Below are 21,841 nucleotides of genomic sequence, written 5' to 3'. Positions count from 1 at the left end.
CGTAAAACACCGCGTGGACACATTACATGTTCCCAAACAAAACAGAGCTGTTTTTGCAAAGTGCCTAGCTGTGGATTTTGGCCTCTAGCTCAGCCAGCACGTAGGGAAACCTAGCAAACCTGCGCATTTTTGAAAACTAGACACCAAGGGGAAGCCAAAATGGGGTTACCTGTGGGGCTCTGACCAAGTTCTTTTAGCCAGAATCCTTTGAAAACCTCAAAACTTGGCCCAAAAAACACATTTTTCTCTCATTTCGGTAACAGAAACTTTTGGAATCTGGGAGGATCCTCAAATGTCTCTCCACCCAGCATTCCCCCAAGTCTCCTGATAAAAAATGGTACCTCACTTGTGTGGGTAGACCTAGGGCCTGCGTCAGGAAATGCCCCAAAACACAACGTGGACACATCACATTTTCCTAAAGAAAACAGAGCTATTTTTTGCAAACTGGCTAGCTGTGGATTTTGGCCTCTAGCTCAGTCGGCACCTAGAGAAACCTAGGAAACCTGTGCATTCTTGAAAACTAGAAACCTAGGGGAATCCAGGATGGGGTGACTTGTGGTGCTCTGACCAGGTTCTGTTACCCAGAATCCTTTGCAAACCTCAAAATCTGGCCACAAAAACACTTTTTCCTCTCATTTCAGTGACAGAAAGTTCTGGAATCTGAGAGGAGCCACATATTTCTTTCCACCCAGCATTACCCCAAGTCTCCCGATGAAAATGGTACCCCATTTGTGTGGGTAGGTCTAGCGCCCGTGATAGGAAATGCCCCAAAACACAACATGGACACATCACATTTTCCCAAAGAAAACAGAGCTGTTTTTCTCAAAGTGCCTAGCTGTGGATTTTGGTCTCTAGCTCGGTAGGTACCTAGAGAAACCTAGCAAACCAGTCCGTTCTTGAAAACTAAACACCTAGGGGAATCCAAGATGGGGTGACTTGTGGTGCTCTGACAAGGTTCTGTTACCCAGAATCCTTTGCAAACCTCAAAATCTGGCCACAAAAACACGTTTTCCTCTCATTTCGGTGACAGAAAGTTTTGGAATCTGGGAGGAGCCTCAAATTCCCTTTCACCCAGCATTCCCCCAAGTCTCCTGATAAAAAATGGTACCTCACTTGTGTGGGTAGACCTAGCGCATGCGTCAGGAAATGCCCCAAAACACAACGTGGACACATCACATTTTCCTAAAGAAAACAGAGCTGTTTTTTGCAAACTGGCTAGCTGTGGATTTTGGCCTCTAGCTCAGTCGGCACCTAGAGAAACCTAGGAAACCTGTGCATTCTTGAAAACTAGAAACCTAGGGGAATCCAGGATGGGGTGACTTGTGGTGCTCTGACCAGGTTCTGTTACCCAGAATCCTTTGCAAACCTCAAAATTTGGGCAAAAAAACACTTTTTCCTCTCATTCCAGAGACAGTTCTGGAGCCACAAACTTCCTTGCATCCAGCGTTCCTCCTAGTCTCCCGATAAAAAAAGGTACCTCACTTGTGTGGGTAGACCTAGCACGCGCAACAGGAAATGCCCCAGAACACAACGTGGACACATCACATTTTCCCAAAAGAACAGAGCTGTTTTTTGCAAAGTGCCTAGCTGTGGATTTTGGCCTCTAGCTCAGCCGGCACCTAGGGAAACCTAGCAAACCTGCGCATTTTTTTAAAACTAGACACCAAGGGGAAGCCAAGATGGGGTGACTTGTGGGGCTCTGACCAGATTCTTTTACCCAGAATCCTTTGAAAACCTCAAAACTTGGCCCAAAAAACACATTTTCCTCTCATTTCGGTAACAGAAACTTTTGGAATCTGGGAGGATCCTCAAATGTCTCTCCACCCAGCATTCCCCCAAGTCTCCTGATAAAAAAATGGTACCTCACTTGTGTGGTTAGGCCTATCGCCTGCAACAGGAAATGCCCCAAAACACAACGTGGACACATCAGATTTTCTTCAAGAAAACAGAGCTGTTTTTTACAAAGTGCCTAGCTGTGGATTTTGGCCTCCAGCTCAGTTAGCACCTAGATAAACCTAGGAAAACTGTGCATTCTGTAAAACTAGACACCTAGGGGAATCCAAGATGGGGTGACTTGTGGGGCTCATACCAGGTTCTGTTACCCAGAATCCTTTACAAACCTTAAAATTTGGCCCAAAAAACACTTTTTCCTCTCATTTCGGAGACAGTTCTGGAATCTGAGAGGAGCCACAAACTTCCTTGCATCCAGCATTCCTCCTAGTCTCCCGATAAAAAAGGTACCTCACTTGTGTGGGTAGGCCTAGCGCCCGCAACAGGAAATGCCGTAAAACACCGCGTGGACACATTACATGTTCCCAAACAAAACAGAGCTGTTTTTGCAAAGTGCCTAGCTGTGGATTTTGGCCTCTAGCTCAGCCAGCACGTAGGGAAACCTAGCAAACCTGCGCATTTTTGAAAACTAGACACCAAGGGGAAGCCAAAATGGGGTTACCTGTGGGGCTCTGACCAAGTTCTTTTAGCCAGAATCCTTTGAAAACCTCAAAACTTGGCCCAAAAAACACATTTTTCTCTCATTTCGGTAACAGAAACTTTTGGAATCTGGGAGGATCCTCAAATGTCTCTCCACCCAGCATTCCCCCAAGTCTCCTGATAAAAAATGGTACCTCACTTGTGTGGGTAGGCCTATCGCCTGCGACAGGAAATGCCCCAAAACACAACATGGACACATCAGATTTTCTTCAAGAAAACAGACCTGTTTTTTGCAAAGTGCCTAGCTGTGGATTTTGGCCTCTAGCTCAGTTAGCACCTAGATAAACCTAGGAAACCCATGCATTCTTTAAAACTAGACACCTAGGGGAATCCAAGATGGGGTGACTTGTGGGGCTCATACCAGGTTCTGTTACCTAGAATCCTTTGCAAACCTTAAAATTTGGCCCAAAAAATACTTTTTCCTCTCATTTCGGAGACAGTTCTGGAATCTGAGAGGAGCCACAAAGTTCCTTGCATCCAGCGTTCCTCCTAGTCTCCCGATAAAAAAGGTACCTCACTTGTGTGGGTAGACTTAGCACGCGCAACAGGAAATGCCCCAAAACACAATGTGGACACATCACATTTTCCCAAAGAAAACATAGCTGTTTTTTGTCAAGTTGCTAGCTGTGGATTTTGGTCTCTAGCTCAGCCGGCACCTAGGGAAACCTAGCAAACCTGCGCATTTTTTAAAACTAGACACCAAGGGCAAGCCAAGATGGGGTGACTTGTGGGGCTCTGACCAGATTCTTTTACCCAGAATCCTTCGCAAACCTCAAAATTTGGCCCAAAAACACGTTTTCCTCTCATTTCGGTGACATGAAGTTTTGGAATCTGGGAGGAGCCACAAATTCCCTTCCACCCAGCATTCCCCCAAGTCTCCTGATAAAAAATGGTACCTCACTTGTGTGGGTAGGCCTAGTGCCTGCGTCAGGAGATGCCCCAAAACACAATGTGGACACATCACATTTTCCTAAAGAAAACAGAGCTGTTTTTTGCAAAGTGCCTAGCTGTGGATTTTGGCCTGTAGCTTAGTCGGCACCTAGAGAAACCTAGGAAACCTGTGCATTCTTGAAAACTAGAAACCTAGGGGAATCCAAGATGGGGTGACTTGTGGGGCTCTGACCAGCTTCTGTCACACAGAATCCTTTGCAAACCTCAGAATTTGGCCACAAAAACACTTTTTCCTCTACTTTCAGTGACAGAAAGTTCTGGAATCTGGGAGGAGACACAAATTTCCTTCCACCCAGCATTCCCCCAAGTCTCCCAATAAAAATGGTACCTCACTTGTGTGGGTAGGCCTAGCGCCCGCGACAGGAAATGCCGTAAAACACAGCATGGACACATCACATGTTCCCAAACAAAACAGACCTGTTTTTGCAAAGTCCCTAGCTGTGGATTTTGGCCTCTAGCTCAGCCGGCACCTAGGGAGACCTAGCAAACCTGCGCATTTTTGAAAACTAGACACCAAGGGGAAGCCAAAATGGGGTTACTTGTGGGGCTCTGACCAAGTTCTTTTACCCAGAATCCTTTGAAAACCTCAAAATTTAGCCAAAAAAACACGTTTCCTCTCATTTCGGTAACAGAAAGTTTTGGAATTTGGGAGGAGCCTCAAATATCCTGCCACCCAGCATTCCCCCAAGTCTCCTCATAAAAAATGGTACTTCACTTGTGTGGGTAGGCTAAGCGCCTGTGACAGGAAATGCCCCAAAACACAACGTGGACACATCACATTTTCTTAAAGAAAACAGAGCTGTTTTTTGCAAAGTGCCTAGCTGTGGATTTTGGCCTCTAGCTCAGTCAGCACCTAGATAAACCTAGGAAACTCGTGCATTGTTTAAAACTAGACACCTAGGGGAATCCAAGATGGGGTAACTGGTGGGGTTCCGACCAGGTTCTGTTATCCAGAATTCTTTGCAAACTACAAAATTTGGCCAAAAAAACACTTTTTCCTCTCATTTCGGAGACAGTTCTGGAATCTGAGAGGAGCCACAAAGTTCCTTGCATCCAGCGTTCCTCCTAGTCTCCCGATAAAAAAGGTACCTCACTTGTGTGGGTAGACTTAGCACGCGCAACAGGAAATGCCCCAAAACACAATGTGGACACATCACATTTTCCCAAAGAAAACATAGCTGTTTTTTGTCAAGTTGCTAGCTGTGGATTTTGGTCTCTAGCTCAGCCGGCACCTAGGGAAACCTAGCAAACCTGCGCATTTTTTAAAACTAGACACCAAGGGCAAGCCAAGATGGGGTGACTTGTGGGGCTCTGACCAGATTCTTTTACCCAGAATCCTTCGCAAACCTCAAAATTTGGCCCAAAAACACGTTTTCCTCTCATTTCGGTGACATGAAGTTTTGGAATCTGGGAGGAGCCACAAATTCCCTTCCACCCAGCATTCCCCCAAGTCTCCTGATAAAAAATGGTACCTCACTTGTGTGGGTAGGCCTAGTGCCTGCGTCAGGAGATGCCCCAAAACACAATGTGGACACATCACATTTTCCTAAAGAAAACAGAGCTGTTTTTTGCAAAGTGCCTAGCTGTGGATTTTGGCCTGTAGCTTAGTCGGCACCTAGAGAAACCTAGGAAACCTGTGCATTCTTGAAAACTAGAAACCTAGGGGAATCCAAGATGGGGTGACTTGTGGGGCTCTGACCAGCTTCTGTCACACAGAATCCTTTGCAAACCTCAGAATTTGGCCACAAAAACACTTTTTCCTCTACTTTCAGTGACAGAAAGTTCTGGAATCTGGGAGGAGACACAAATTTCCTTCCACCCAGCATTCCCCCAAGTCTCCCAATAAAAATGGTACCTCACTTGTGTGGGTAGGCCTAGCGCCCGCGACAGGAAATGCCGTAAAACACAGCATGGACACATCACATGTTCCCAAACAAAACAGACCTGTTTTTGCAAAGTCCCTAGCTGTGGATTTTGGCCTCTAGCTCAGCCGGCACCTAGGGAGACCTAGCAAACCTGCGCATTTTTGAAAACTAGACACCAAGGGGAAGCCAAAATGGGGTTACTTGTGGGGCTCTGACCAAGTTCTTTTACCCAGAATCCTTTGAAAACCTCAAAATTTAGCCAAAAAAACACGTTTCCTCTCATTTCGGTAACAGAAAGTTTTGGAATTTGGGAGGAGCCTCAAATATCCTGCCACCCAGCATTCCCCCAAGTCTCCTCATAAAAAATGGTACTTCACTTGTGTGGGTAGGCTAAGCGCCTGTGACAGGAAATGCCCCAAAACACAACGTGGACACATCACATTTTCTTAAAGAAAACAGAGCTGTTTTTTGCAAAGTGCCTAGCTGTGGATTTTGGCCTCTAGCTCAGTCAGCACCTAGATAAACCTAGGAAACTCGTGCATTGTTTAAAACTAGACACCTAGGGGAATCCAAGATGGGGTAACTGGTGGGGTTCCGACCAGGTTCTGTTATCCAGAATTCTTTGCAAACTACAAAATTTGGCCAAAAAAACACTTTTTCCTCTCATTTCGGAGACAGTTCTGGAGTCTGAGAGGAGCCACAAACTTCCTTGCATCTAGCGTTCCTCCAAATCTCCCGATAAAAATGGTACCTCACTTGTGTGGGTGGGCATAGCACCTGCGACAGGAATTGCCCCAAAACACAACGTGGACACATCACATTTTCCCAAAGAAAATAGAGCTATTTTTTGCAAAGTGCCTCGCTGTGGATTTTGGTCTCTAGCTCAGCCATCACCTAGGGAAACCTAGCACACCTGTGCATTTTTTAAAACTAGGGACATAGGGGAATCCGAGATAGGGTGACTTGTGGGGCTCTGACCAGGTTCTGTTACCCAGAATCCTTTGCAAACCTCAACATTTTTCCCATAAACACTTTTTCCTCTTATTTCGGTGACAGAAAGTTCTGGAATCTGAGAGGACCCACAAATTTCCTTCCACGCAGCGTTCCCCCAAGTCTCCCGATAAAAATGATACCTCACTTGTGTGGGTGGGCCTAGCACCCGCAGCAGGAAATGCCCCAAAACACAACGTGGACACATCACATTTTCCCAAAGAAAACAGAGCTTTTTTTTTTGCAAAGTGCCTAGCTGTGGATTTTGGCCGCTAGCTCAGCCGTCACCTAGGGAAACCTAGCAAACCTGTGCATTTTTTAAAACTAGAGACATAGGGGAATCCAAGATGGGGTGACTTGTGGGTCTCTGACCAGGTTCTGTTTCCCAGAATCCCTTGCAAACCTCAACATTTGGCCAAAAAACAGTATTTCCTCTCATTTCGGTGACAGAAAGTTCTGGAACCTGAGAGGAGCTATACATTTCCTTCCACCCAGCGTTCCCCCGAGTCTCCCGATAAAAATGGTGCCTCACTTGTCTGGGTAAGACTAGCACCCGCAACAGGAAATGCCCTAAAACACAACATGGACACATCACATTTTCCCAAAGAAAACAGAGCAGTTTTTTGCAAAGTGCCTAGGTGTAGATTTTGGCCTCTAGTTCAGCCAGCACCTAGAGAAACCTAGCAAACCTGTGCATTTTTTAAAACTAGACAACTAGGGGAATCCCAGATTGAGTGACTAATGGGGCTCTGGCCAGGTTCTGTTACCCTGAATCCTTTGCAAACCTCAAAATTTGGCCCAAAAAACACTTTTTCCTCCCATTTCGATGACAAAAAGTTCTGGAATCTGAGAGGAACCAAAAATGTCCTTCCACCCAGCATTCCCCGAAGTCTCCCGATAAAAATTGTACTTCACTTGTGTGGTTCGGCCTAGTGCTCCTGAAAGGAAATGCCCTATTACCATATCTGGACACATGAACATTATCAAATAGAAAACTACCTGTTTTTGTTGGGGGACACCTGCGTTTGTAGTCCTGGGCTCAGCCTCCACCTATGGAAACCTACCAAACCCAGACATTTCTGAAAACTAGACACCTGAGGGAGTACAGGGTGGTGTGACTTGCGTGGATTCCCCAATGATTTCTTATCCAGAATCCTCAGCAAACCTCAAATTTAGATAAAAGAATACCTTTTTTTCCCACATTTCTCTGTGGGATCACCACACCGGGACAAATTTCCTACCGCCCAGCGTTCCCCTCAGTCTCCCCAGTAAAAATGATACCTTAATTGTATAGGTGGGCCAAGTGCCTGTGACAGGGAAAAGCCATAACCTGTCAAAATTGAGGGGGGAACGAAAGCAGTTCCAAAAGGGCAGTTTGAAAAAAAACATTTTTAGGCTGACAAGTGCAGCTGAATTTTTATCGGTATAGATGAGACAATGTTGGGTGGTAGGAATTTTGTGGATTCCGGAAGGTTCCGTCACAAAAATGTGGGAAAAATGTGTGATTTCCAGCAAAGTTGGAGGTTTGCAGGGCATTGTGGGTAAAAAAATGATGCAGGGTGCATGTGAAGCACACCACCCTGAAATCACCCAGATGTTTAGTTTTCAGATGTGTCTGGGTCTTGTGGATTTTTCTACATGGCAGTGTCCCAAAGTCAAAAAAGTGCAGCCCTCACCATTCCAATTGGGACGATTTTGAGAGTTACCAAGCTCTCATGGCCCAAATGTAAAACCAAAACCCAAAATAATCAAATGTCTTCTTGCTTGCCGTAGGATAAGATATTTTAGTGTGCGGGGGGAGAGCTGAGAGACTATTACCCCCTTCATTTGGGGTGGGGGCCTAACCAGACCCATACTGGTTGGTAGCCACCACCCCACAATTTTTTAAACTTTTTATTCCATGCCATCTAGTAGACTTTCTGCCCCCCTGGGGGTGTGGATCAGGGGTAATTGCCCCATCTGCCCACTGGTGGGCAGAACCTCTTTGGCCCCATTTATTTGGGGTGGGGGTATGGCCATACCCCCACCCTCTTATTTTGAAAAGAAAATCTTCCCTGGTATCTGGTGGGTTTTCTGCCCCCCTTGGGGGCAGATGGGCCTCCCAAAAATAGGCTCAGGCAGATATGGCCAACAGTAATTTCCCCCTCAGGGGAGTAACCCTTCCCCAAGGGGCAGCCCCCCCAAATAAAACACACACATATATACACACACACCATTCCCCCTTGGGGGCAGATTGGCCTAACAAAAATATGCTGATCTGCCCCCAAGGGGGGCAGAAATGGCCTAAATACAATTTCCCCCCCAGGGGATCAATCCTTGCCTAGGGGGTCGCTCCCCATAAATAAAAACATAAAGTAATTTAAAATATATATATATCCCTGGTGTCTAGAGGTTTCTGCCCCCCTGGAGGCAGATCGGTCTAATTATATTAGGCGGATCTGCCTCCTGGGGGCATAGAAGGCCTAAAAATATTTTGCCTTCCCTTGGGAGCCGCCCTTGCCCAGCGGGCCATTCCACTTATATGTAAGGTTAAAAACAAAAAACCTCCCTGGTGCCTAGTGGTGTCTGCTCCCTGTGGGTGCAGAAATGGTCTAAAAAGAATTTGGACCCACAGGGAGCGACCCTTGCCTAAGGGGTCCCTCCCCACACATAAATGAAAACAAAAGAAAAAAAGATCCCTGGTGTCTATGGGTTTTCTGCCTCCCTGGGGGCAGATCAGCTTAATTATATTAGGAGGATCTGCCCCCGGGGGAGGCAGAAATTGCCTAAAATGTATTTGGCCCCTGTGGAGCGGCCCTTGCCCAGGGGGCCGCTCCCTTTATACATAAGTATAATCTCAAAAAAAATTGCTGGTGACTAGTGGTTTCTGCCCCAGGAGGGTCAGAAATGGCTCTAAAAACAATTTGGGGGCATATTTATACTCCGTTTGCGCCGAATTTGCGTTGTTTTTTTCGACGCAAATTCGACGCAAAACTAACTCCATATTTATACTTTGGTGTTAGACGCGTCTAGCACCAAAGTTCATGGAGTTAGCGTCATTTTTTTGCGTGAACACCTTCCTTGCGTTAATGATATGCAAGGTAGGCGTTCCCGTCTTAAAAAATGACTGCGATGCATATGCGTCGTATTTATACTCCCGGGCAAAAATGACGCCCGGGAGTGGGCGGGACTAAAAAACCCGCATTTGCGCCAGATTTTAGCGCCTGGGTCAGGGCAGGCGTTAAGGGACCTGTGGGCTCAGAATGAGCCCAGAGGTGCCCTCCCCTGCCCCCATGTACCCCCCCTGCCGCCCTTGCCCACCCCAGGAGGACACCCAAGGATGGAGGGACCCACCCCAGGGACATTAAGGTAAGTCCAGGTAAGTTTATTTTTTTATTTTTTTTGTGGCATAGGGGGGCCTGATTTGTGCCCCCCTACATGCCACTATGCCCAATGACCATGCCCAGGGGACAGAAGTCCCCTGGGCATGGCCATTGGGCAAGGGGGCATGACTCCTGTCTTTGCTAAGACAGGAGTCATTTCAATGGGGGATGGGCGTCGTAAAAAAATGGCGCAAATCGGGTTGAGGCGATTTTTTTGCCTCAGCCTGACTTGCACCATTTGTGGACGCCCATACGCCATTTTCCCCCTACGCCGGCGCTGCCTGGTGTATGTCGTTTTTTTTAACGCACACCAGACAGCGCCGGCGGCTAACGCCGGCTAACGTCATTCAATAAATACGGCGCCCGCATGGCGCTTCAGAATGGCGTAGCCGGCGCTAATTTTTTTGACGCAAAACTGCGTTGCCGCAGTTTTGCGTCAAAAAGTATAAATATGGGCCATAGTCCCCCAGGGAGCGACCCTTTCCAAAGGGGTCGCTCCCTACCCATTAAAAAAAAAAAAAAACAACAAGAAAATGATCCCTGGTGTCTAGGGGTTTTCTGCCCCCCCCCCCCGGGGGCAGAAACGGGCTAAAAATTACTTAGCCCCCTTCCTTAGCACACTTCCTTAAACTATGACTCGACTATGGGAGTAAATATCAATGAAAGTAAATGCTGTATCATTGTACCAGAGAGACATAGAAAATATCCAGAAAAGATACCATGAGCTGAAGTGAAAAGCATGTGAAATAGTTGCTAAGTACCGCAAAGATATTCTAGCAACAGGAGCTACACCACAGCTGTATTTAAACCCATGTGAAGAGAAGCTACTCAGAATCCTGGATCTATTGGGAATGGATGCGATTTTTGAATTAATAGACTATGGCGGAACACAGGAGGAGGAATCAGGTAAGTGTCTATAATCCCAACCATTCATAAATCGGACCTACTTCCCACAAGATTTGTTCCCTAGGGTATTATGGAAGTTCATATCATATATGTTGCCCTTTTAAGCTCCAGCATTACCCAATACCATGTCTGAAAAGTCATTTCAAACATATGTATAATAATCTATTTTAGAATGGCTTTTACACAGCTCTCATCCTCTATTGTTCTTCAATAATGTCAATCACATGGGACAGTGGGCCAGCCCACTGCAACCATTGTCTAGCGTTTGTGTGCATGATGGCGTTCTGCTTTTCACAAGGAGCACATCCACACAAAGTGGCTGCCTTCAGTTCCAGGGGCTACTATGGCTACATGTGCATTTTGAGTATAAACAAGGGCAAGGCATCTTTCAAACATTTTAATAATTAATAAAAAAAAATTGAGTAATGACAAAGTCTGAATTATTGGTTTGAGGAGCAAAGCTTCTAAATTATTTTCTTTTACATTTTAGAAACATTTAAAAAATGTTACTTTAAATTTAAGAAATGCATTTTGCGGAAGACTTTAGTTAACCTTTCAGACTGGCTAAATTATTTTTTAGAAAAAATAAAAACACAATGTACTATGTATAATGAATTAACATTACTAATGATGTCTCTTCAGCACTTACCCGACCAGAACACACCAACCAAGAGTATGCACCAGTTACATCTGTTAAGGCTATAGCAAGTGCCTCAAAGTCTTCAGCTGCACCTACCACACTACTGAGACTGGTGCTGATAGTGTAGCCAAGATAGAGCTAAATGTCCAGCAACTGTAACTGTGTTGGGAAAACTAAAGTTAGTGCCAACACCTTTAGGGAAAAACACCAACCGAAATCACAGCAGTTAAACAAACTAAAACAAGTGTTAAACCATTTGCACCCTTGGCAAGTAAAAAACTATTAGTTGTGCATATCAGATATTGTGTACCTACAACTGCAAAGGAACCATCATCCATGAAACATAGGCCCTTATTACAACCGTGGCGGTAGGTGATAAAGTGCCGGGAAACACTCACCTCACGACACTCAACGAAGAACCAGGATGCTATGGAGCCCGAGTTACAGGTCCTGCCCATGATGGTCTACCTCTTCATACACGAGGAATATCAAAGGCGGCGTCGACCACGGTGAGTACTGCACCTAGCACACAGCGGAGGGGGGAAGGAAAAAGAGAGTGACACACACACGCAACACCCCCACCCTCACCCACAACAGCATACACACAAACACATGCAGCAACAGTACATTTACACCCTGTAAAACCCTGGAAGAATGCAAGAACAAAAGGAATAGAGTCCAACCAGTGATATATTAGAAATAGCCATATATACGTAACAAATATAAAAACAGTATTTACAAATATTTACAATATGGACAGAAGGCCGTACATTGTCCTTTGCAAATGACCGTGGGCCACTGGGCAAAAAATCTCTTGCCTCAAGACGGAGAGGACACTGCAGGGGCATCAGGTCGTAAACACACAGGCACCTCAGGGGGATGGGGAAGTGGGGGGCACCTCAGCCTGATATGGAATAATGCCACTGCTCCTGGAGGGGGCTCCATGCCCACAGCGATTTCCTGGTGAGTGCAAAGCCACAGTCTCTTAAGTGGGTGCTTTGACCACTGCTTGGTCCTGGGGAGTGCAAGACCACAGTCTCTCAAGTGGGTGGTTTGCCCACTGCTTGGTCCTGGGGAGTGCAAAGCCACAGTGTCTCAAGTGGGTGGTTTTCCCACTGCTTGGTCCTGGGGAGTGCAAAGCCACAGTCTCTCTAGTGGGTGGTTTGCCTACTGCTTGGTCCTGGGGAGTGCAAGGCCACAGTCTCTCAAGTGGATGGCTTCTCCACTGGTTCTGGAGGGGGATTTGTGCCCAGTGTGCTTCATCCTGCCAAGGATAGGGTGAGTGTATTGCTTCTTCCACTGGTTCTGGAGGGGGCTTTGTGCCCAGTGTGCTTCATCCTGCCAAGGATAGGGTGAGTGAATGCATATCTCCACTGGTTCTGAAGGTGGCTTTGTTCCCAGTGTGCTTTATCCTGCCAAGGAGGGGGTGAGTAGATGCACATCTCCACTGGTTCTGGAGGGGGCTTTGTGCACAGTGTGTTTCATCCTGCCAAGGAGGGGGTGAGTGGATGCATATACCTACTGGTTCTGGAGGGGGCCTTGTGCCCAGTGTGCTTCATCCTGCCAAGGAGGAGGTGAGTGGATGCATATCTCCACTGGTTCCGGAGGGGGCTTTGTGCCCAGTGTGCTTCATCCTGCCAGCGATAGGTTGAGTGGATGCATATCTCCACAGGTTCTGGAGGGGGCTTTGTGCCCACTGTGCTTCATCCTGCCAAGGATAGGGTGAGTGGATGGCTTCTTCCACTGGTTCTGGAGGGGGCCTTGTGCCCAGTGATGCAGCACTTGGGGTGTGGCAGTTCACATTCTCTCACCTGGGTGTCTGAGGCACGAGATTTGCAGGGACAAGGTAGCTTGATACTCCATGGAGGCAGGGCCAGACTCCATCCTGCGGCGACTAAGGCTGCAAACTGATGGTAATGCCGGTGCTGGTGGAGGTGCTGCCAGTGGTGTTGGGAGTCTACAGCCCATCTCCTGCAGCCTCGGATGGGCACACACTGGGGCTGCTGCTGCTGGTAGTGGTCATACTGTCAGCGGTGCAGGTGGCGGTGCTTGCAGCGGGGATGCTGGCGGTGCTGTCCGTGGTGTAGGTGCTGGTGCTGCTAGTGGTGGGGGGAGGCACCAGCCCGTCTCCTGCAGCCTCGGATGGCTGCCCACTGGGGATGCTGCTGCAGACAGTAGTGGTGGCAGCGGCAGTGCAGGTGGCGGTGCTTGCGACGGGGATGCTGGCGGTGCTGGCTGCGGTACAGGTGGCGGGGCTGTCCGTTCTGATTGTGGCCACCAGGCCCTCACCTGGAGCCTCCGATGCCTTAAGTGTCTTGGCTTGGCTTTTCTGCCCCTTTCTCACCTTGCCAGATGCTGCTGGGACCTTGGCTCTGGCAGCTGGAGTTTTGGAGGAAGCCCTGCTGTGTGGGTCATGCTCCTTGCCCTTGCTGCATGCTGTCCCCTTCTTCACCTTGGCAGGTGGCGGAATGGTTTGGTCCTTTGCAGGGGTTGGTGGTACGCTGGCTGGCCTGACGGGTGCACCCTTTGGTCCTCTGGGAGTTGCAGGTACCACAGCGGACGCCGACTTGGTGGCTGAGGTGCTGGCCTGTGTTCTGGACACACTGGCCCGAGGGGAAGGACAGGGGGAAGGGTAGGGGACAGGTCAATGTATGCCAGGAAAAGGTTTTTAGACACACTGGGATGGGAAGATGAAGAGGGTTTGGGAGTGGAGGAAGAGGGAGTGGTTGTAGGAGGTGTATGTCTGCTGAGTTTGGGTGAAGGTGCATGGACTGGATGCTGTTGTGAGGTGGATGGCTGTTGGGTGGGTGATTGAGTTTGTGTACTTTGGGACGAGGTGTCACAGACCAACTGGGAGAGGACACAGGGGATGTGTGCATGGTTGTAGGGGTGGTGACTGCTTGTGAGGGGTGTGTTGTGATGGGCATGCTGGTGATGGAGGTAGTGGATGAAGATGTAGTGCATGCAGGTGTGAGTGTAGATGCTACTGGGAGGGAGGTGGATGAAGAGGAAGAGGGGGACACAGTGGAGGCAGTGGATGTTGGTGTGTTTGCATGGGTATGGTGCTTGTGTGAGTGCCTGTGAGATGAAATGTGGTGCTTATGTTTGCCTGAGCCACTTTTGTGTGGTGATTTGGGTGAATGCTGGTCTGAAGGTTTGCTTGGGATAGGCGGGGTTTGAGGGGATTGGGTCTGGGTAGAGGAATTTGGAGGGGGAGGCTAGACACAGGGACAAGGGCTGCCTCTCCGTTGAGCCGCCACACCAGAGTGAATGCCCTCCAGGTATGTATTTGTTTGTTGCAAATACCTCTCTACACCCTGGATGGCATTCAGTATGGTTCACTGCCCAACAGTGAGGGATCTCAGGAGGTCAATAGCCTACTCACTGAAGGCAGCAGGGCTGACTGGGGCAGGGCCTGAGGTGCCTGGGGCGAAGGAGATGGCCACCCTCCTGGGTGAACGGGCACGGGAAACACGCTGAGGGGCTGCTGGGAGGGCGGTGCTGGTAGTGGGGGTGGCGGTTGTACCTGTTGTAGGGGTGGGCACAGAGGTGTCCGCTACCACCAGGGAGCTTCCATCGGAGGAGAAGTCGCTGTCTGTGGTCTCCCCTCATGTCCCCGTTGTGGTGCTCCCCTCGCCCTCCGTCCCACTGGTACCCTCACACTCGGTGGATTAGGCCTCCATGTGGGATGCAGCTCCCTCCGTCACCGGTGCCTCTGCTCCTCAGCCAGATTATGCTAATGCACATAAGGACAAGGTGACAAAACATAAATATGGGGGAAGAGACAGAGGAAACTCTTGCTCAATGCCACCAACACCCTACCGTTGGCGCACACAACACACACGGAGCAGCCCTATACACTAGGCCATGCCCAACCATTTAGTAAGACAGTCACCAGCCCATGGGGTACAATGCCTAACGCCATCATCTGCACACCAGAAACCCACAGGACCCTGCCCAGTAGTAGATGCCCATTTACACTATTGGAGTAGGAGTGCTCCAGAGCCTGCACAACAAGGGACCTACATTGCGGCAGTGGGTGCTCCGCCTGTCAAAAACCCCCAGGATCTGCACCTCCTTGGCGATGGCATGCCAAATACGCTTTTTCTGGTGGGGGCTGACCTGGAGGGAAAAGAGAGCAGAAAAGGGAATTATTCACCCATCTGGACCATCAGACTCATTGCCCACCAGATCCCACCCATCCCCTGATGCACATACATTGACCACCTTACATGCTGCACTCAGGCCAGGACGCCTCTGCAACCCCACTACATGTGGCTTACACACACAGCAATCCCTACATTCATGGCCCACGCATCATGCTCACAGTGTACTCACCTGTTTGTCTGGAGGACCGTAGAGTAATGTGTACTGGGGTAGGACCTCATCCACCAGTTTCTCCAACTCCTCCGCAGTGAAGGCAGGGGCCTTTTCCCCAGACACATCAGCCATGGTCGGTTCTAGACACAGGTCACAGCAGCACTTGCAGTGTAGGTCCTCTTCTGTTGAAGGTCAGGTAGCAAGTGAGTGATCAGATAGAAAATGGCGGTGACGTCCGCGGAGGTGCCTGCCGTCACCGCCCGCGTACATCGCCATTGGCTCCTTAAACCCATAGGGCCCAATGATAACCAATGTGATTTTGCGCCATCGACCGCCTACCGCGACGGCGCACAACACGAGCGCAATTACCTCATTTCCACTTGTCCCACAGGTCTCACAGGTCAGGCAGCCACCATTTCAGGGGGGCACAGGGCATGGTACCTAAGTATGTCACAGCAGACATTGGCACATCAACTGACTCTCAAGTTCACATACTGTTTCCGTAAAGTAAAGAAATCATCAAGCAATAGATGTGTGAATATGACCCTCTGCTCACCGTTCTCTTCCATAGGCTTCAACCGTTGAGACAGAATATGAGATGGCGGCATCCTCCGGTGTACAGACCCCTGGTGGACCTTGCGACAATGGAGGACAGACACATTGTCATTACCTACAGACTTGACTGTGCCACAATCCAAGAACTGTGTGCCCAATTGGAGCCAGACCTGATGTCAGCTATCCGCCAGCCCACAGGAATCCCCCCTCTAGTGCAGGTCCTGTCAGTGCTCCATTTCCTGGCAAGTGGTTCCTTCCAAACAACAATGGCCATGGCATCAGGGATGTCTAAGTCAATGTTCTCTAACGTGTTGACCAGAGTGTTGTCTGCCCTGCTGAAACACATGCGCAGCTACATCGTGTTCCCCCAGGTGGAGGATTTGGCCACAGTGAAGGCTGACTTTTATGCCCTGGGTCATATCCCCAACATCATTGGTGCCATTGATCGTACACATGTAGCATTTGTCCCCCCGACCCCCGGAGAGATGAACAGATTTACAGGAATAGAAAAAGCTATCACTCTCTGAATGTGCAGATGGTGTGTTTGGCGGACCAGTACATCTCCCATGTGAATGCCAAATATCCTGGCTCTGTGCATGACACCTTTATCATGAGGAATAGCAACATCCCATATGTGATGGGCCAACTCCAGAGGCACCGGGTGTGGCTTATAGGTGAGCCAAAGGTCCCCACCCAGTATAAATTGGTGCCTGGGTATGGGGTTGTCCCTAAGGGTGAGTGTGTGGTTAACAGGTATTCCTCGATATTTGCAGGTGACTCTGGTTACTCCAACCTCTCATGGCTACTGACCCCAGTGAGGAATGGGCAGAGAAACGTCACAATGAGGCACATGGGCGTACAAGGAGGATTATAGAAAGGATCTTCGGCCTCCTGAAGGCCAGGTTCCGGTGCCTCCATCTGACAGGTGGGTCCCTGTACTACTCACCCAAGAAAGTGTGCCAGATCATCATTGCATGTTGCACAACCTGAACTTGAGACGCCAGGTGCCTTTTCTGCAGGAGGATGAGCCCAGAGATGGTCTTGTGGCAGTGGTGGAGCCTGTGGACAGTGAGGAAGAGGAGGCAGACAAAGAAGATGTGGACAACAGAACCAACATAATTCTGCAGTACTTCCAGTGACACTTTACATTGCAGTTATCTGTTGGACATTGTACAAGGCAGCCTCTTTCCCTATGTCTATGGCCACTGACTGTTCCCTTTGGAATCTCTGTTTTCAGATCTCTGTGCCCCATTCTGGCTCCTACTGTGTGTACTGCTGCCCACCAAAGGTCATCCTAAAGTATATTTCACTGTACATTTGAGTTGTAATGCTTTGATAATGTTGTACTAATATATTTGTGAATCATTTGACAGACTCCAGATTGGTATTTGTTCCAAGGGTGTTTATTTAGGTGCTCATAAGTAGAGGGGGATGTGCAAGGGGCTGGGCTGATGGTGGAGGAAAGTCCAGGGTAGAGTCCAGTCTTTTGGTATCACAGGTGCATTGTCCAGTGGGGCATAGGAAGGAGAGTAATGGCAGTTCAAGGTGAACAAGGTGACAGAGTGGGACAGAAGGGTGACAATCAGAAGAGTCTTATTTCTTGGCAGTGGTCTTGACAATGTTCTCTGTCTTCTGCCTGGATCGCAGGGACCGTTTGCGGGGTGGTTCTCCTTCTGCAGGGGGTGGGGTGCTAATGGCCTGTTGGTCCTGTGACGGGGCCTACTGTTCACTAGCTCCGGCGGAGGTGGAAGGCTGTTCCTCGGTTTGGCTAGTGTCAGGTGCCTATTGTTGTGCCACTGTGTGGTTCTAAAAATTCTGGACCCATGTAATTTACTTTGCCACAGCAGTACGATTTTAGTATCAAAAGACCGATAATGACTAGTACACTAAGCATGAGCATTTTCGCTCAATTCCAGCAGCGTTTTCACCTCGAAATTGCCATTTTCGTCCTGCACTCGTGGCTCCCATTTTATACACGGCAGCCATTTTTAAAAGTTGCCCTCACATAGGCTTATAATACAGTCAGATTTCATTCCAAGGACACATACACCTTGATTGACTTTTCTCTGACCTGGGCAAGCTGGAACCATTGCCTCAGGCCAAACCTGTTTGGTCAGTCCCTCTCCCAGTGGCCGAATCAGATAGCATCAAGGCACACCATGCCATAAAACCCTTATTATCGCTCACACACCCTGCCTAATCTTGCTCACACCTGCACCTGCTCTTTTCTTCTTCTTACTTTACGAGGGGGAGGTGCCCGTTTTTATTGGGGGTCCACACTTATCTGATGTAAAATACCAGGCCTTGCCGGGTAATTTATTATGGGTTGGATGACATGAAATATGAGGTTTCATCATGACACTGTTTTTTCCTTTGCAGTGAAAACATGTGAATGACCAACCAAAATGTCAAGAATGTTTGCCTGAAGCTTAAAAAACTGTATATAAGGAAACCTGACTTTGCATTGAAACACAGTCTCCTGAGAACATACAAACCGTGCTGTTGTACTTCTAGGACGCTTGTCACTTGGTTTCAGCCAATAAATTCGATCTTTGACTTCACCTAGAAGACTCTGAGTTTCTGTGGTCTGAATCAGGAAAGTACCCGAGGTCTTTGGGTGTACCCTGGCACCGCTGGGTTACCGGATCAGTACCGGTTCTGAAAAACCCAGTACCTCAGTTGGCGCCCAAACGTGGGGCGATACCAGCGGTACCGGTCCAAGCCTGAGGTCCGTGGGGAGCTTTGTGTGAAAATTCTGGAGGAAGGCCGCCACTTCATCGACCCCTGCATGTCGACGTGGTCCGAAAGTCTTTGCTGCGAGGTTCCCCGCTTCCCGACGGCTACGAAGGACTGCTGCCCTGGCTATCGCCCTGATTTGGACCCTTGATGTTTGGTAGAGCGAAACGATAAGACGAGTCTTCTGGTGACGTCATCGATATTTTCAGTTAAGTATAAGTGGAGCGTCTCCCAGTCCTTAGTTGGACACTTGGTTTGGTCCTTAGTTGGACATTTGGTTTGGTATCCCTTCGGGATCACTTTGATTTGGAACTTGCAAGTACCAAAGCCGAAGGACTCGTGTATTCACGAGACTATCGTAAACGATAATCCTTTGAAGTTTGAAGCTAGACTAGTGAGCGAAGATGCCTGGTCTTAGCAGACTTGGAAATTTGTTTTGTCTTGGTTGTAAAAGGGACTCCCGGTTGGAGGACTCATGTCCGGTTCCTCCGATTGGAACTCCAACCTATGAACTATATGTGAAGCACGGAGTGGGCCCCATCACGTTTAATAAAGTATGGGTCCGCTATTCTTGGAAATAAATGTCTGTGAGGCTGTTTTTGCAGTTTTTTGGAACACTATTGAGAAAAGTTTTCTTTTCTCTTGTAAATATGACTTACAACTAGGATCTGCAAACGGTTCTGTAAGTAAATTGCGACGGCGCTATCTATGAAAAATGGCTAAAGCGCGCTGTATTGTGTGTCCTGAGTGTTTTCTGTTTATATCTGAAATGAGCTCAATGTGTGTTTGTGGGTCTTCTTGATGTTTTCAGTTTGTTAAGTAAAATGTTGGTTAATTAATATTAAGTAGAAACTTAGAAAAAATCCAGAAATGAACCATGTGATGTGCTAACATAGCTATATGTTGCTCTTTAATTTATAGAATGAGCAATTGTGCACATATACAAAACTGACGTTAAATGCTTAATAAATTAGAAAACACATTCAATAGATATAAATAGGGCCCCAAAAAAAACCGAAATTATCTATTTTTGCAAAAAAATAAATAAATTTACAGCATTTTTCTTAGATGCATTGTATTAGATGTTCACAGGCAAACTTTTCAGCTGCAGTATATTTGATAGGAATGTTCAATTCAGCCAGCACTTTCCCAGTTAAACACGGGTGGAATTTTGCATAACCTTCCTTTTAAATGAAAGTGGCGCAAAAATGTGACGCATTTCAAGTTAGGCTTATGCGCTTAGGCTTGTGAGTTAATGTATCCCAAATAATAGGCAAGGGATGCAGCTTGCTTTTATATGTGGAATTATCACCAAAAAAAAGAATAATTGTTTTTTTTTTTTTTTTAAGAAAATTATTAATTATGGAAAAATTATTTAAAAAATAAGTGCCTTTCAAAATCGTTTTTTAATATTTATAAAGCTTAATACCTATACTATGACCTCCTAGCATTAAAATTTAATTTAAGTTATGTAGCACCGCTAAAATGACATTTGTATGTGCAATTTTCCCTTGGCGCAGGAGCAAACCAGCTCATTTCTATAAAGTATAAGTTAATATTTTCAATGGCTGACTCATGGATTGTGTAATAGACATTCTGGTAATGCATATTATGCAAGAAAATTGTAGGATATTGATTTTTAATGCCTAAAATATCAAAGTCGATTTTGGGCAAAAACACTGTTTAAACTGCATTTTCTTTCATTTAGAGTACTTTTTAAAGTGTCTCAGGCTTCAGTAAATGCATACATTTAGGTTTGATATATATTTGCAGGTTGTGCCTTCTTATGATTCAATGAGTCAATGTGCCAGTACAAAGGCTTGTTTTAATATCGAGGTTGAAGGTGCTAACTTCAGCTGGGCCTACTGAGACGTTCATTCATTCGAGGTTGATGAAATATGTACCATTGCATGGGATTGCAACAAGCATTTATTCTAACAACTGGTATGTGTGTTATTAAGGTTTGTGCATTATTCACAGTAAATGTAGTTTAATAATCTGGAAATAGAGATAAAAAATGTTAGCGCCTAAAAAGGATTTTTTTTATTTTTTTTATATAGAGTGAATTATTGCAGGTTAGAAGGAAAACAGGAAGGCCTACTGTCTTTGACAGATTCAGAGTGGCAGAAGCTAGGAGAGCTACAGAGGCTGGCTCAAGTCACACTGCTGAGATGCTATCTTTAGTTTTCCCATAAACAATGGAGGAGGCTGTCATGTTGACACTTGTGACCTTTTAAATTAGGGCCTTGTCTCTGTGGAATGCAGAATGACCCTACAAGCCTCTAAAAGTGGGATTTCTGGTTTCTCCAGAAGAACATCAATACAATTAAAGAACTTAATTCCAAAGGGAAAATATAAAAAAAGGGGTTTCTTCGAAAATCCCAACATCATGTTAAATGCTCTGCAGAACTGATACATTTGTGTCTCCGCTCTAAAAAAATAAAATGATGCCTGCTAGTTGCTTTTATTTGACAGAAAACGAAGTGTTGCATTAAGTCTTAGACAGAAAATAAGATGCAGCCCTTTTCTAAAATTTTGAAGGCTACATGCCTTAATGAGAACGATTTACCAATTAAGACTTATTTTTCACAGTGGAAATTGTAGGTGCCAAATTAATATGGAGTGTCAGTGTAAAAAATTTTACTTTTAGAAAGGTAAAACTAAGGTGGCTTGATGTTGCGAAGGAACTGACAAGAGGGTAACAGTTAAGTAATGGAAATTTATTTTCATGTATTTGGTCCTATCATGAATTGTTCTTGCTGGTCCTGTATGTTAGAAGAGAAACAGTAAAGTTATATTTGACAGCAGATTTCCATTGCCTGGTGATCTACTGTCAAAAGGAGGGTAAGGATTTTAAACCTGACAAATTAAACAGGCCCAAATATTGGGTTTTGGGCTGCAGGTTTACAGTGCATAAAGTACATGACATGGTGTTGTGTGTCACCGCTTATTCACACATGCTATTGTTTTGTCTATGCTTTTTGTGCTTGATACACAGCAAGTATATCTGATGGCTTGACGTTTTG

This window comes from Pleurodeles waltl, chromosome 2_2, assembly GCF_031143425.1.
Source record: "Pleurodeles waltl isolate 20211129_DDA chromosome 2_2, aPleWal1.hap1.20221129, whole genome shotgun sequence".
In the NCBI taxonomy this organism is placed as follows: domain Eukaryota; kingdom Metazoa; phylum Chordata; class Amphibia; order Caudata; family Salamandridae; genus Pleurodeles; species Pleurodeles waltl.
Note: the sequence above shows the minus strand (reverse complement) of the source record.